Source organism: Oncorhynchus mykiss, chromosome 28 (genome assembly GCF_057628025.1).
Source record: "Oncorhynchus mykiss isolate SJ-2025 chromosome 28, ASM5762802v1, whole genome shotgun sequence".
Lineage (NCBI taxonomy): Eukaryota > Metazoa > Chordata > Actinopteri > Salmoniformes > Salmonidae > Oncorhynchus > Oncorhynchus mykiss.
Genome location: NC_143049.1, coordinates 572591 through 588306, shown reverse-complemented (window position 1 = coordinate 588306; position 15716 = coordinate 572591). Strand labels below are relative to the sequence as shown.

Sequence of the window (15716 nt, the reverse complement as noted above, 5' to 3'; positions counted from 1 at the left end):
GCAGTCATTTTCACATTTGCAGGTTATGTACATCAAAATACCTTTTGGGTGAATTTAACCACTTCCGGATGCTCCAGGATGCTTAGATTCGACACAGGTAGACCTCATAGTGGTCTAATGGACTGTCATAGAAGACAGGTTCATAAGGCATTCATAACCCACATAGGCTTCAGGTTGAATTTAGAGGTGCAGGCAATGTATTCCTATGGGGAGAGAAGTCAATGCAAACTGTTTGAAGTAAACACCTTCTTTTAACTGCTAAGGGTTAATGCCACACGGCCAAGGTTAGGCTTGCACGGATCGGGAGGATCTCAGGAACGTACCTGAGGTCGAATTGTGCTTCTCACCCTAGCAGTTCTCTCACTGTCACCCAAAACAAATGACATTTTGGGCCTACTTTTCTCATGGTCGCTGCGCTCAGACCGAGCGAGCTACGGGATATCTCGTTGAACTCTGCACGGCCTAGAGATTATGTTTATGCCCTTGCCTGCTCTCTGTGTCTTTCAGCACCACACCTTTTCACTCCATCCTTGCTGTGTGTGTGTGTGTGTGTGAGAGCTTTTCTTTGACATCTGCTGGCGGAAATTACTGATTTACAGTTTAGGAGGGTTACCTAGTCACACATGTGAAGTTTTGGAAAGATGTGACTTTTTTAACCCTTCAAAACAGACAGTGTGACCCAATTAAAGGCACTTCCGGTTGGCACAGGAAGCTATAAGTAAACACATGTCTTTATTGACATAGCCACTTACAGAATCCTGAGTTTTAAGTCTTTAAGTTAAGAATTGACTGATCTACACAGGTTTGAATACAGTGATTTTCATAATGACAGGTTATGTGTTTCAAAACACTTTTAGGGTGAGCTAGCTTGATAGTTAACGTTTGCTTTAGTTTGCGCGCCAGCTCTGCAAATTCAGCAGGTGTGTGTGAAGGCTTCCAACAAAACGAATGACCTGCAGTGGATCAAACCATTGTGAGGCAAAGGGCGGGAGTCGCAATCTTTTGAAACTTAAAAACGCGCTATTAAGTGTCTATAATCAGCATAAGTGCTTTCATTGCGTTCATTGATGGGGTGATCCTGGAAATGAATCACTAGTTCTGTGTGTAAATGGGCCCGTTTGATATTGTATAGAATGCTGTTTAAGTCTATTTTCTATTGTATACTGGGTTTCCCCAATGTAGTGTTTTTTGCTAAATGTGCAAGTGATTATATACATATATGACATTTGGAGTGTAGAGTGAAATGAAAGACAACCCCCCCTCTCCAAAAGTTGGGTCTGTGCTGTTGTGAGTTGAAAAGACTTGGATAAATTCATGATGAGAGGGGGTCAACTACCCCCTCTGCTGGGTAATCTAAGAAAGCAACTGGGGGAGGAAAGGGGGAGTGTACAGGGGGTTGGGGGGAAAAGAAGGGTGTGGTGTGGGTCCAAATTGTGGGTAGAGCCTATTCTAAATTTAGCTGCTCACACCAATTCTTAAAAATGAGGTCTGCTGTGGTTGTTGTTCAGTGTATCAGGTCTGTTGTGTGGAATTCATCATGTGGTATCTCCAAGAGAAATGGGCCATGTGTGGTGATGTAACCGTTAATGACTTTGAGGTTCCGTTTTCGATCTGGTGAAAGGAGGTGTGAGTGGTTAATAATGGGGATGTAAATAATTGCATTAGGGAAAAAGTGACTCTTGCTTCCTTGTGCATTGATGCATTCTGTTTGATGTTTTGTATGGGTCATTATCCATATTGTTTATGCCCACCGAGAGAACCACTATGCATGCTGGTGTCTAAATGAACCTCTGTTTTCTCCAGGACCTTTTTGAAATGGTAAAATGTTGCTCCAGGGTAACTCTCCACTTGTATGGGTTATGAAATGGAGGGATTCTATTAACATTTGAGTCTCCCAAGACTAGTATTGGTTTATTTCCCTTCAAATTCCAATCTGCCACCTTGCCATTTGGTGTAATACTTAAAGGCCCGTAGATGTCCTCCTAGGATCATAAATTAAACTGAGGTAAGCTCCAAGTTGCCTCTTTTTCTGGGTGGCAGTGCAGAAGTCGATGTGGTGAGAGATTCATTCAACCATAGTGTTGTTAAATATGAACATAAACGCCATATTGTGCATTTAAATGGTTTCATTGTTTTGTTAAAGGAAAGGAAAAACCTAAAAGAGGAAGTGCCAAACTAAAACCAAACAAACCATAAATATATAGAGTAGAAATAAATTATGAATAAAACCATGTTCTTCTCCATCCATTTTCCTGTCTGTTAAAACCCATTTTCTAATACAGGCCATTTGGTGTTATTGTCTGTAGGTTCTGGATCCACTCCCGTGCTGCCCACAGGTCCAGAGGCCCACAGGTCCAGCCTATATGTGACTGTAACCCTGATATGGTAAGGTGAGTGATGGGGTGCTCCTGGAAGTGGGTTATGAGTAAATTGTAGGTTGATGTGGGCACTTGGCCAATGCAAGTTCAAAACAGACAGTGTGACCCAATTAAAGGCACTTCCGGTTGGCACAGGAAGCTATACGTAAACACATATCTTGCTTGGGGTATTCTCTTACAGAATCCTGAGTTTAAAGTCTTTATGTTAAAAATTGACTGATCTAGACAGGGTTGAATGCAGTCATTTTCACATTTGCAGGTTATGTACATCAAAATACCTTTTGGGTGAATTTAACCACTTCCGGATGCTCCAGGATGCTTAGATTCGACACAGGTAGACCTCATAGTGGTCTGATGGACTGTCATAGAAGACAGGTTCATAAGGCATTCATAACCCACATAGGCTTCAGGTTGAATTTAGAGGTGCAGGCAATGTATTCCTATGGGGAGAGAAGTCAATGCAAACTGTTTGAAGTAAACACCTTCTTTTAACTGCTAAGGGTTAATGCCACACGGCCAAGGTTAGGCTTGCACGGATCGGGAGGACCTCAGGAACGTACCTGAGGTCGAATTGTGCTTCTCACCCTAGCAGTTCTCTCACTGTCACCCAAAACAAATGACATTTTGGGCCTACTTTTCTCATGGTCGCTGCGCTCAGACCGAGCGAGCTACGGGATATCTCGTTGAACTCTGCACGGCCTAGAGATTATGTTTATGCCCTTGCCTGCTCTCTGTGTCTTTCAGCACCACACCTTTTCACTCCATCCTTGCTGTGTGTGTGTGTGTGTGTGAGAGCTTTTCTTTGACATCTGCTGGCGGAAATTACTGATTTACAGTTTAGGAGGGTTACCTAGTCACACATGTGAAGTTTTGGAAAGATGTGACTTTTTTAACCCTTCAAAACAGACAGTGTGACCCAATTAAAGGCACTTCCGGTTGGCACAGGAAGCTATAAGTAAACACATGTCTTTATTGACATAGCCACTTACAGAATCCTGAGTTTTAAGTCTTTAAGTTAAGAATTGACTGATCTACACAGGTTTGAATACAGTGATTTTCATAATGACAGGTTATGTGTTTCAAAACACTTTTAGGGTGAGCTAGCTTGATAGTTAACGTTTGCTTTAGTTTGCGCGCCAGCTCTGCAAATTCAGCAGGTGTGTGTGAAGGCTTCCAACAAAACGAATGACCTGCAGTGGATCAAACCATTGTGAGGCAAACGGCGGGAGTCGCAATCTTTTGAAACTTAAAAACGCGCTATTAAATGTCTATAATCAGCATAAGTGCTTTCATTGCGTTCATTGATGGGGTGATCCTGGAAATGAGTCACTAGTTCTGTGTGTAAATGGGCCCGTTTGATATTGTATAGAATGCTGTTTAAGTCTATTTTCTATTGTATACTGGGTTTCCCCAATGTAGTGTTTTTTGCTAAATGTGCAAGTGATTATATACATATATGACATTTGGAGTGTAGAGTGAAATGAAAGACAACCCCCCCTCTCCAAAAGTTGGGTCTGTGCTGTTGTGAGTTGAAAAGACTTGGATAAATTCATGATGAGAGGGGGTCAACTACCCCCTCTGCTGGGTAATCTAAGAAAGCAACTGGGGGAGGAAAGGGGGAGTGTACAGGGGGTTGGGGGGAAAAGAAGGGTGTGGTGTGGGTCCAAATTGTGGGTAGAGCCTATTCTAAATTTAGCTGCTCACACCAATTCTTAAAAATTAGGTCTGCTGTGGTTGTTGTTCAGTGTATCAGGTCTGTTGTGTGGAATTCATCATGTGGTATCTCCAAGAGAAATGGGCCATGTGTGGTGATGTAACCGTTAATGACTTTGAGGTTCCGTTTTCGATCTGGTGAAAGGAGGTGTGAGTGGTTAATAATGGGGATGTAAATAATTGCATTAGGGAAAAAGTGACTCTTGCTTCCTTGTGCATTGATGCATTCTGTTTGATGTTTTGTATGGGTCATTATCCATATTGTTTATGCCCACCGAGAGAACCACTATGCATGCTGGTGTCTAAATGAACCTCTGTTTTCTCCAGGACCTTTTTGAAATGGTAAAATGTTGCTCCAGGGTAACTCTCCACTTGTATGGGTTATGAAATGGAGGGATTCTATTAACATTTGAGTCTCCCAAGACTAGTATTGGTTTATTTCCCTTCAAATTCCAATCTGCCACCTTGCCATTTGGTGTAATACTTAAAGGCCCGTAGATGTCCTCCTAGGATCATAAATTAAACTGAGGTAAGCTCCAAGTTGCCTCTTTTTCTGGGTGGCAGTGCAGAAGTCGATGTGGTGAGAGATTCATTCAACCATAGTGTTGTTAAATATGAACATAAACGCCATATTGTGCATTTAAATGGTTTCATTGTTTTGTTAAAGGAAAGGAAAAACCTAAAAGAGGAAGTGCCAAACTAAAACCAAACAAACCATAAATATATAGAGTAGAAATAAATTATGAATAAAACCATGTTCTTCTCCATCCATTTTCCTGTCTGTTAAAACCCATTTTCTAATACAGGCCATTTGGTGTTATTGTCTGTAGGTTCTGGATCCACTCCCGTGCTGCCCACAGGTCCAGAGGCCCACAGGTCCAGCCTATATGTGACTGTAACCCTGATATGGTAAGGTGAGTGATGGGGTGCTCCTGGAAGTGGGTTATGAGTAAATTGTAGGTTGATGTGGGCACTTGGCCAATGCAAGTTCAAAACAGACAGTGTGACCCAATTAAAGGCACTTCCGGTTGGCACAGGAAGCTATACGTAAACACATATCTTGCTTGGGGTATTCTCTTACAGAATCCTGAGTTTAAAGTCTTTATGTTAAAAATTGACTGATCTAGACAGGGTTGAATGCAGTCATTTTCACATTTGCAGGTTATGTACATCAAAATACCTTTTGGGTGAATTTAACCACTTCCGGATGCTCCAGGATGCTTAGATTCGACACAGGTAGACCTCATAGTGGTCTGATGGACTGTCATAGAAGACAGGTTCATAAGGCATTCATAACCCACATAGGCTTCAGGTTGAATTTAGAGGTGCAGGCAATGTATTCCTATGGGGAGAGAAGTCAATGCAAACTGTTTGAAGTAAACACCTTCTTTTAACTGCTAAGGGTTAATGCCACACGGCCAAGGTTAGGCTTGCACGGATCGGGAGGATCTCAGGAACGTACCTGAGGTCGAATTGTGCTTCTCACCCTAGCAGTTCTCTCACTGTCACCCAAAACAAATGACATTTTGGGCCTACTTTTCTCATGGTCGCTGCGCTCAGACCGAGCGAGCTACGGGATATCTCGTTGAACTCTGCACGGCCTAGAGATTATGTTTATGCCCTTGCCTGCTCTCTGTGTCTTTCAGCACCACACCTTTTCACTCCATCCTTGCTGTGTGTGTGTGTGTGTGTGAGAGCTTTTCTTTGACATCTGCTGGCGGAAATTACTGATTTACAGTTAAGGGGGTTACCTAGTCACACATGTGAAGTTTTGGAAAGATGTGACTTTTTTAACCCTTCAAAACAGACAGTGTGACCCAATTAAAGGCACTTCCGGTTGGCACAGGAAGCTATAAGTAAACACATGTCTTTATTGACATAGCCACTTACAGAATCCTGAGTTTTAAGTCTTTAAGTTAAGAATTGACTGATCTACACAGGTTTGAATACAGTGATTTTCATAATGACAGGTTATGTGTTTCAAAACACTTTTAGGGTGAGCTAGCTTGATAGTTAACGTTTGCTTTAGTTTGCGCGCCAGCTCTGCAAATTCAGCAGGTGTGTGTGAAGGCTTCCAACAAAACGAATGACCTGCAGTGGATCAAACCATTGTGAGGCAAAGGGCGGGAGTCGCAATCTTTTGAAACTTAAAAACGCGCTATTAAGTGTCTATAATCAGCATAAGTGCTTTCATTGCGTTCATTGATGGGGTGATCCTGGAAATGAGTCACTAGTTCTGTGTGTAAATGGGCCCGTTTGATATTGTATAGAATGCTGTTTAAGTCTATTTTCTATTGTATACTGGGTTTCCCCAATGTAGTGTTTTTTGCTAAATGTGCAAGTGATTATATACATATATGACATTTGGAGTGTAGAGTGAAATGAAAGACAACCCCCCCTCTCCAAAAGTTGGGTCTGTGCTGTTGTGAGTTGAAAAGACTTGGATAAATTCATGATGAGAGGGGGTCAACTACCCCCTCTGCTGGGTAATCTAAGAAAGCAACTGGGGGAGGAAAGGGGGAGTGTACAGGGGGTTGGGGGGAAAAGAAGGGTGTGGTGTGGGTCCAAATTGTGGGTAGAGCCTATTCTAAATTTAGCTGCTCACACCAATTCTTAAAAATGAGGTCTGCTGTGGTTGTTGTTCAGTGTATCAGGTCTGTTGTGTGGAATTCATCATGTGGTATCTCCAAGAGAAATGGGCCATGTGTGGTGATGTAACCGTTAATGACTTTGAGGTTCCGTTTTCGATCTGGTGAAAGGAGGTGTGAGTGGTTAATAATGGGGATGTAAATAATTGCATTAGGGAAAAAGTGACTCTTGCTTCCTTGTGCATTGATGCATTCTGTTTGATGTTTTGTATGGGTCATTATCCATATTGTTTATGCCCACCGAGAGAACCACTATGCATGCTGGTGTCTAAATGAACCTCTGTTTTCTCCAGGACCTTTTTGAAATGGTAAAATGTTGCTCCAGGGTAACTCTCCACTTGTATGGGTTATGGGTTATGAAATGGAGGGATTCTATTAACATTTGAGTCTCCCAAGACTAGTATTGGTTTATTTCCCTTCAAATTCCAATCTGCCACCTTGCCATTTGGTGTAATACTTAAAGGCCCGTAGATGTCCTCCTAGGATCATAAATTAAACTGAGGTAAGCTCCAAGTTGCCTCTTTTTCTGGGTGGCAGTGCAGAAGTCGATGTGGTGAGAGATTCATTCAACCATAGTGTTGTTAAATATGAACATAAACGCCATATTGTGCATTTAAATGGTTTCATTGTTTTGTTAAAGGAAAGGAAAAACCTAAAAGAGGAAGTGCCAAACTAAAACCAAACAAACCATAAATATATAGAGTAGAAATAAATTATGAATAAAACCATGTTCTTCTCCATCCATTTTCCTGTCTGTTAAAACCCATTTTCTAATACAGGCCATTTGGTGTTATTGTCTGTAGGTTCTGGATCCACTCCCGTGCTGCCCACAGGTCCAGAGGCCCACAGGTCCAGCCTATATGTGACTGTAACCCTGATATGGTAAGGTGAGTGATGGGGTGCTCCTGGAAGTGGGTTATGAGTAAATTGTAGGTTGATGTGGGCACTTGGCCAATGCAAGTTCAAAACAGACAGTGTGACCCAATTAAAGGCACTTCCGGTTGGCACAGGAAGCTATACGTAAACACATATCTTGCTTGGGGTATTCTCTTACAGAATCCTGAGTTTAAAGTCTTTATGTTAAAAATTGACTGATCTAGACAGGGTTGAATGCAGTCATTTTCACATTTGCAGGTTATGTACATCAAAATACCTTTTGGGTGAATTTAACCACTTCCGGATGCTCCAGGATGCTTAGATTCGACACAGGTAGACCTCATAGTGGTCTGATGGACTGTCATAGAAGACAGGTTCATAAGGCATTCATAACCCACATAGGCTTCAGGTTGAATTTAGAGGTGCAGGCAATGTATTCCTATGGGGAGAGAAGTCAATGCAAACTGTTTGAAGTAAACACCTTCTTTTAACTGCTAAGGGTTAATGCCACACGGCCAAGGTTAGGCTTGCACGGATCGGGAGGATCTCAGGAACGTACCTGAGGTCGAATTGTGCTTCTCACCCTAGCAGTTCTCTCACTGTCACCCAAAACAAATGACATTTTGGGCCTACTTTTCTCATGGTCGCTGCGCTCAGACCGAGCGAGCTACGGGATATCTCGTTGAACTCTGCACGGCCTAGAGATTATGTTTATGCCCTTGCCTGCTCTCTGTGTCTTTCAGCACCACACCTTTTCACTCCATCCTTGCTGTGTGTGTGTGTGTGTGTGAGAGCTTTTCTTTGACATCTGCTGGCGGAAATTACTGATTTACAGTTTAGGAGGGTTACCTAGTCACACATGTGAAGTTTTGGAAAGATGTGACTTTTTTAACCCTTCAAAACAGACAGTGTGACCCAATTAAAGGCACTTCCGGTTGGCACAGGAAGCTATAAGTAAACACATGTCTTTATTGACATAGCCACTTACAGAATCCTGAGTTTTAAGTCTTTAAGTTAAGAATTGACTGATCTACACAGGTTTGAATACAGTGATTTTCATAATGACAGGTTATGTGTTTCAAAACACTTTTAGGGTGAGCTAGCTTGATAGTTAACGTTTGCTTTAGTTTGCGCGCCAGCTCTGCAAATTCAGCAGGTGTGTGTGAAGGCTTCCAACAAAACGAATGACCTGCAGTGGATCAAACCATTGTGAGGCAAAGGGCGGGAGTCGCAATCTTTTGAAACTTAAAAACGCGCTATTAAGTGTCTATAATCAGCATAAGTGCTTTCATTGCGTTCATTGATGGGGTGATCCTGGAAATGAGTCACTAGTTCTGTGTGTAAATGGGCCCGTTTGATATTGTATAGAATGCTGTTTAAGTCTATTTTCTATTGTATACTGGGTTTCCCCAATGTAGTGTTTTTTGCTAAATGTGCAAGTGATTATATACATATATGACATTTGGAGTGTAGAGTGAAATGAAAGACAACCCCCCCTCTCCAAAAGTTGGGTCTGTGCTGTTGTGAGTTGAAAAGACTTGGATAAATTCATGATGAGAGGGGGTCAACTACCCCCTCTGCTGGGTAATCTAAGAAAGCAACTGGGGGAGGAAAGGGGGAGTGTACAGGGGGTTGGGGGGAAAAGAAGGGTGTGGTGTGGGTCCAAATTGTGGGTAGAGCCTATTCTAAATTTAGCTGCTCACACCAATTCTTAAAAATGAGGTCTGCTGTGGTTGTTGTTCAGTGTATCAGGTCTGTTGTGTGGAATTCATCATGTGGTATCTCCAAGAGAAATGGGCCATGTGTGGTGATGTAACCGTTAATGACTTTGAGGTTCCGTTTTCGATCTGGTGAAAGGAGGTGTGAGTGGTTAATAATGGGGATGTAAATAATTGCATTAGGGAAAAAGTGACTCTTGCTTCCTTGTGCATTGATGCATTCTGTTTGATGTTTTGTATGGGTCATTATCCATATTGTTTATGCCCACCGAGAGAACCACTATGCATGCTGGTGTCTAAATGAACCTCTGTTTTCTCCAGGACCTTTTTGAAATGGTAAAATGTTGCTCCAGGGTAACTCTCCACTTGTATGGGTTATGGGTTATGAAATGGAGGGATTCTATTAACATTTGAGTCTCCCAAGACTAGTATTGGTTTATTTCCCTTCAAATTCCAATCTGCCACCTTGCCATTTGGTGTAATACTTAAAGGCCCGTAGATGTCCTCCTAGGATCATAAATTAAACTGAGGTAAGCTCCAAGTTGCCTCTTTTTCTGGGTGGCAGTGCAGAAGTCGATGTGGTGAGAGATTCATTCAACCATAGTGTTGTTAAATATGAACATAAACGCCATATTGTGCATTTAAATGGTTTCATTGTTTTGTTAAAGGAAAGGAAAAACCTAAAAGAGGAAGTGCCAAACTAAAACCAAACAAACCATAAATATATAGAGTAGAAATAAATTATGAATAAAACCATGTTCTTCTCCATCCATTTTCCTGTCTGTTAAAACCCATTTTCTAATACAGGCCATTTGGTGTTATTGTCTGTAGGTTCTGGATCCACTCCCGTGCTGCCCACAGGTCCAGAGGCCCACAGGTCCAGCCTATATGTGACTGTAACCCTGATATGGTAAGGTGAGTGATGGGGTGCTCCTGGAAGTGGGTTATGAGTAAATTGTAGGTTGATGTGGGCACTTGGCCAATGCAAGTTCAAAACAGACAGTGTGACCCAATTAAAGGCACTTCCGGTTGGCACAGGAAGCTATACGTAAACACATATCTTGCTTGGGGTATTCTCTTACAGAATCCTGAGTTTAAAGTCTTTATGTTAAAAATTTACTGATCTAGACAGGGTTGAATGCAGTCATTTTCACATTTGCAGGTTATGTACATCAAAATACCTTTTGGGTGAATTTAACCACTTCCGGATGCTCCAGGATGCTTAGATTCGACACAGGTAGACCTCATAGTGGTCTGATGGACTGTCATAGAAGACAGGTTCATAAGGCATTCATAACCCACATAGGCTTCAGGTTGAATTTAGAGGTGCAGGCAATGTATTCCTATGGGGAGAGAAGTCAATGCAAACTGTTTGAAGTAAACACCTTCTTTTAACTGCTAAGGGTTAATGCCACACGGCCAAGGTTAGGCTTGCACGGATCGGGAGGACCTCAGGAACGTACCTGAGGTCGAATTGTGCTTCTCACCCTAGCAGTTCTCTCACTGTCACCCAAAACAAATGACATTTTGGGCCTACTTTTCTCATGGTCGCTGCGCTCAGACCGAGCGAGCTACGGGATATCTCGTTGAACTCTGCACGGCCTAGAGATTATGTTTATGCCCTTGCCTGCTCTCTGTGTCTTTCAGCACCACACCTTTTCACTCCATCCTTGCTGTGTGTGTGTGTGTGTGTGAGAGCTTTTCTTTGACATCTGCTGGCAGAAATTACTGATTTACAGTTTAGGAGGGTTACCTAGTCACACATGTGAAGTTTTGGAAAGATGTGACTTTTTTAACCCTTCAAAACAGACAGTGTGACCCAATTAAAGGCACTTCCGGTTGGCACAGGAAGCTATAAGTAAACACATGTCTTTATTGACATAGCCACTTACAGAATCCTGAGTTTTAAGTCTTTAAGTTAAGAATTGACTGATCTACACAGGTTTGAATACAGTGATTTTCATAATGACAGGTTATGTGTTTCAAAACACTTTTAGGGTGAGCTAGCTTGATAGTTAACGTTTGCTTTAGTTTGCGCGCCAGCTCTGCAAATTCAGCAGGTGTGTGTGAAGGCTTCCAACAAAACGAATGACCTGCAGTGGATCAAACCATTGTGAGGCAAAGGGCGGGAGTCGCAATCTTTTGAAACTTAAAAACGCGCTATTAACCTTTCTGATCTCCCCATCCCGGATCCGGGTTCGTGAATACAGACTCAAGCTCATTACCATAACGCAACGTTAACTATTCATGAAAATCGCAAATGAAATGAAATAAATATGCTAGCTCTCAAGCTTAGCCTTTTGTTAACAACACTGTCATCTCAGATTTTCAAAATATGCTTCTCAACCATTGCAAAACAAGCATTTGTGTAACAGTATTGATGGCTAACGTAGCATTTAGCATTAGCATTCAGCTGGCAACATTTACACAAAAAAACAGAAAAGCATTCAAAAAAATAATTTACCTTTGAAGAACTTCAGATGTTTTCAATGAGGAGACTCTCAGATAGCAAATGTTCAGTTTTTCCTGAAAGATTATTTGTTTAGGACAAATCGCTCCGTTTTCTGCGTCACGTTTAGCTATGAAAAAACCCCTGTATCCAGGATTGTGTAAATCTATCAGCAAGCTCATTAGCATAACACAACGTTAACTATTTATGAAAATCGCAAATGAAATGAAATAAATATGCCATCTCTCAAGCTTAGCCTTTTGTAAACAACACTGTCATCTCAGATTTTCAAAATATGCTTCTCAACCATAGGAAAACAATAATTTGTGTAAAAGTAGCTAGCTAGAGTTAGCATTTCGCGTTAGCATTTAGCGTTAGCATTAGCGTTAGCATCCAGCACGCAACATTAACAAAAACATAAAAGCCTTCAAATAAAATCATTTACCTTTGAAGAACTTCTGATGTTTTCAATGAGGATACTCTCAGTTAGATAGCAGATGCTCAGTTTTTCCAAAAAGATTCCTTGTGTATTAGAAATACCTCCGTTTTATACATCACATTTGGCTACCAAAAAAAATCCATAAATTCAGTCCTCAAAACGCAAACTTTTTTCCAAATTAACTCCATAATATCGACTGAAAACATGGCAAACGTTGTTTAGAATCAATCATCAAGGTGTTTTTCACATATCTCTTCATTGATACATCGTTCTTGGACACATGCTTTCTCCCCTGAATCAAATGGTAAAGTAGAAGCAGCTGGCAATTGCGCACCGAATTCGACGCAGGACACCAGGCGGACACTTGGAAAATGTAGTCTCTTATGGTCAATCTTCCAATGATATGCCTACAAATACGTCACAATGCTGCTAAGACCTTGGGCGAACGACAGAAAGTGTAGGCTCATTCGTTGCGCAATCACAGCCATATAAGGAGAGAATGGAAAACAGAGCTTCAGAAATTCTGCTAATTCCTGGGTGATGCATCATCTTGGTTTCGCCTGTAGAATGAGTTCTGGGGCACTTACAGACAAAATCTTTGCAGATTCTGAAACTTCAGAGTGTTTTCTTTCCAAAACTGTCAAGAATATGCATAGTCGAGCATCTTTTCGTGACAAAATATCGCGCTTAAAACGGGAACGTTTTTTATCCAAAAATGAAATAGCGCCCCTAGAGCTCTAACAGGTTAAGTGTCTATAATCAGCATAAGTGCTTTCATTGCGTTCATTGATGGGGTGATCCTGGAAATGAGTCACTAGTTCTGTGTGTAAATGGGCCCGTTTGATATTGTATAGAATGCTGTTTAAGTCTATTTTCTATTGTATACTGGGTTTCCCCAATGTAGTGTTTTTTGCTAAATGTGCAAGTGATTATATACATATATGACATTTGGAGTGTAGAGTGAAATGAAAGACAACCTCAAATCAAATCAAATCAAATTTATTTTATATAGCCCTTCGTACATCAGCTGATATCTCAAAGTGCTGTACAGAAACCCAGCCTAAAACCCCAAACAGCAAGCAATGCAGGTGAAGAAGCACGGTGGCTAGGAAAAACTCCCTAGAAAGGCCAAAACCTAGGAAGAAACCTAGAGAGGAACCAGGCTATGTGGGGTGGCCAGTCCTCTTCTGGCTGTGCCGGGTGGAGATTATAACAAAACATGGTCAAGATGTTCAAATGTTCATAAATGACCAGCATGGTCGAATAATAATAAGGCAGAATAGTTGAAACTGGAGCAGCAGCACAGTCAGGTGGACTGGGGACAGCAAGGAGTCATCATGTCAGGTATTCCTGGGGCATGGTCCTAGGGCTCAGGTCCTCCGAGAGAGAGAAAGAAAGAGAGAATTAGAGAGAGCATATGTGGGATGGCCAGTCCTCTTCTGGCTGTGCCGGGTGGAGATTATAACAGAACATGGCCAAGATGTTCAAATGTTCATAAATGATCAGCATGGTCGAATAATAATAAGGCAGAACAGTTGAAACTGGAGCAGCAGCACAGCCAGGTGGACTGGGGACAGCAAGGAGTCATCATGTCAGGTAGTCCTGGGGCATGGTCCTAGGGCTCAGGTCCTCCGAGAGAGAGAAAGAGAGAAGGAGAGAATTAGAGAACGCACACTTAGATTCACACAGGACACCGAATAGGACAGGAGAAGTACTCCAGATATAACAAACTGACCCTAGCCCCCCGACACATAAACTACTGCAGCATAAATACTGGAGGCTGAGACAGGAGGGGTCAGGAGACACTGTGGCCCACTCCGAGGACACCCCCGGACAGGGCCAAACAGGAAGGATATAACCCCACCCACTTTGCCAAAGCACAGCCCCCACACCACTAGAGGGATATCTTCAACCACCAACTTACCATCCTGAGACAAGGCTGAGTATAGCCCACAAAGACCTCCGCCACGGCACAACTTAAGGGGGGGGGGGGGGGGCGCCAACCCAGACAGGATGACCACATCAGTGACTCAACCCACTCAGGTGACGCACCTCCTCCAGGGACGGCATGAGAGAGCCCCAGTAAAGCCAGTGACTCAGCCCCTGTAATAGGGTTAGAGGCAGAGAATCCCAGTGGAAAGAGGGGAACCGGCCAGGCAGAGACAGCAAGGGTGGTTCGTTGCTCCAGAGCCTTTCCGTTCACCCTCCCACTCCTGGGCCAGACTACACTCAATCATATGACCCACTGAAGAGATGAGTCTTCAGTAGAGACTTAAAGGTTGAGACCGAGTTTGCGTCTCTGACATGGGTAGGCAGACCGTTCCATAAAAATGGAGCTCTATAGGAGAAAGCCCTGCCTCCAGCTGTTTGCTTAAAAATTCTAGGGACAATTAGGAGGCCTGCGTCTTGTGACCGTAGCGTACGTGTAGGTATGTACGGCAGGACCAAATCAGAGAGATAGATAGGAGCAAGCCCATGTAATGCTTTGTAGGTTAGCAGTAAAACCTTGAAATCAGCCCTTGCTTTGACAGGAAGCCAGTGTAGAGAGGCTAGCACTGGAGTAATATGATCAAATTTTTTGGTTCTAGTCAGGATTCTAGCAGCCGTATTTAGCACTAACTGAAGTTTATTTAGTGCTTTATCCGGGTAGCCGGAAAGTAGAGCATTGCAGTAGTCTAACCTGGAAGTGACAAAAGCATGGATTAATTTTTCTGCATCATTTTTGGACAGAAAGTTCCTGATTTTTGCAATGTTTCGTAGATGGAAAAAAGCTGTCCTTGAAATGGTCTTGATATGTTCTTCAAAAGAGAGATCAGGGTCCAGAGTAACGCCGAGGTCCTTCACAGTTTTATTTGAGACGACTGTACAACCATTAAGATTAATTGTCAGATTCAACAGAAGATCTCTTTGTTTCTTGGGACCTAGAACAAGCATCTCTGTTTTGTCCGAGTTTAAAAGTAGAAAGTTTGCAGCCATCCACTTCCTTATGTCTGAAACACATTCTTCTAGCAAGGGCAATTTTGGGGCTTCACCATGTTTAATTGAAATGTACAGCTGTGTGTCATCTGCATAGCAGTGAAAGTTAACATTATGTTTTCGAATAACATCCCCAAGAGGTAAAATATATAGTGAAAACAAAAGTGGTCCTAAAACAGAACCTTGAGGAACACCGAAATTTACAGTTGATTTGTCAGAGGACAGACCATTCACAGAGACAAACTGATATCTTTCCGACAGATAAGATCTAAACCAGGCCAGAACTTGTCCGTGTAGACCAATTTGGGTTTCCAATCTCTCCAAAAGAATGTGGTGATCGATGGTATCAAAAGCAGCACTAAGGTCTAGGAGCACGAGGACAGATGCAGAGCCTCGGTCCGATGCCATTAAAATGTCATTTACCACCTTCACAAGTGCCGTCTCAGTGCTATGATGGGGTCTAAAACCAGACTGAAGCATTTCGTATACATTGTTTGTCTTCAGGAAGGCAGTGAGTTG

At 42.3% G+C, this 15716-nt stretch overlaps 2 long non-coding RNA genes across 2 annotated transcripts in view; both read right to left on the bottom strand.

Annotated features, from left to right (window-relative positions):
* LOC149970650 (uncharacterized) overlaps window positions 1-12318 on the bottom strand; it is an 809841-nt gene extending 797523 nt beyond the window's left edge. Inside the window, exons 1-2 of the long non-coding RNA XR_016492943.1 lie at window positions 12228-12318; window positions 11798-11859 (exon numbers count right to left, since the gene is read on the bottom strand). This is a non-coding gene — a long non-coding RNA (uncharacterized LOC149970650). The remainder of the gene's footprint in view (window positions 1-11797; window positions 11860-12227) is intronic.
* Window positions 12319-13204: 886 nt separating this feature from the next.
* Window positions 13205-15716, bottom strand: part of LOC149970649 (uncharacterized) — a 141694-nt gene continuing 139182 nt past the window's right edge. The window contains exon 3 of the long non-coding RNA XR_016492941.1: window positions 13205-13850. This is a non-coding gene — a long non-coding RNA (uncharacterized LOC149970649). The remainder of the gene's footprint in view (window positions 13851-15716) is intronic.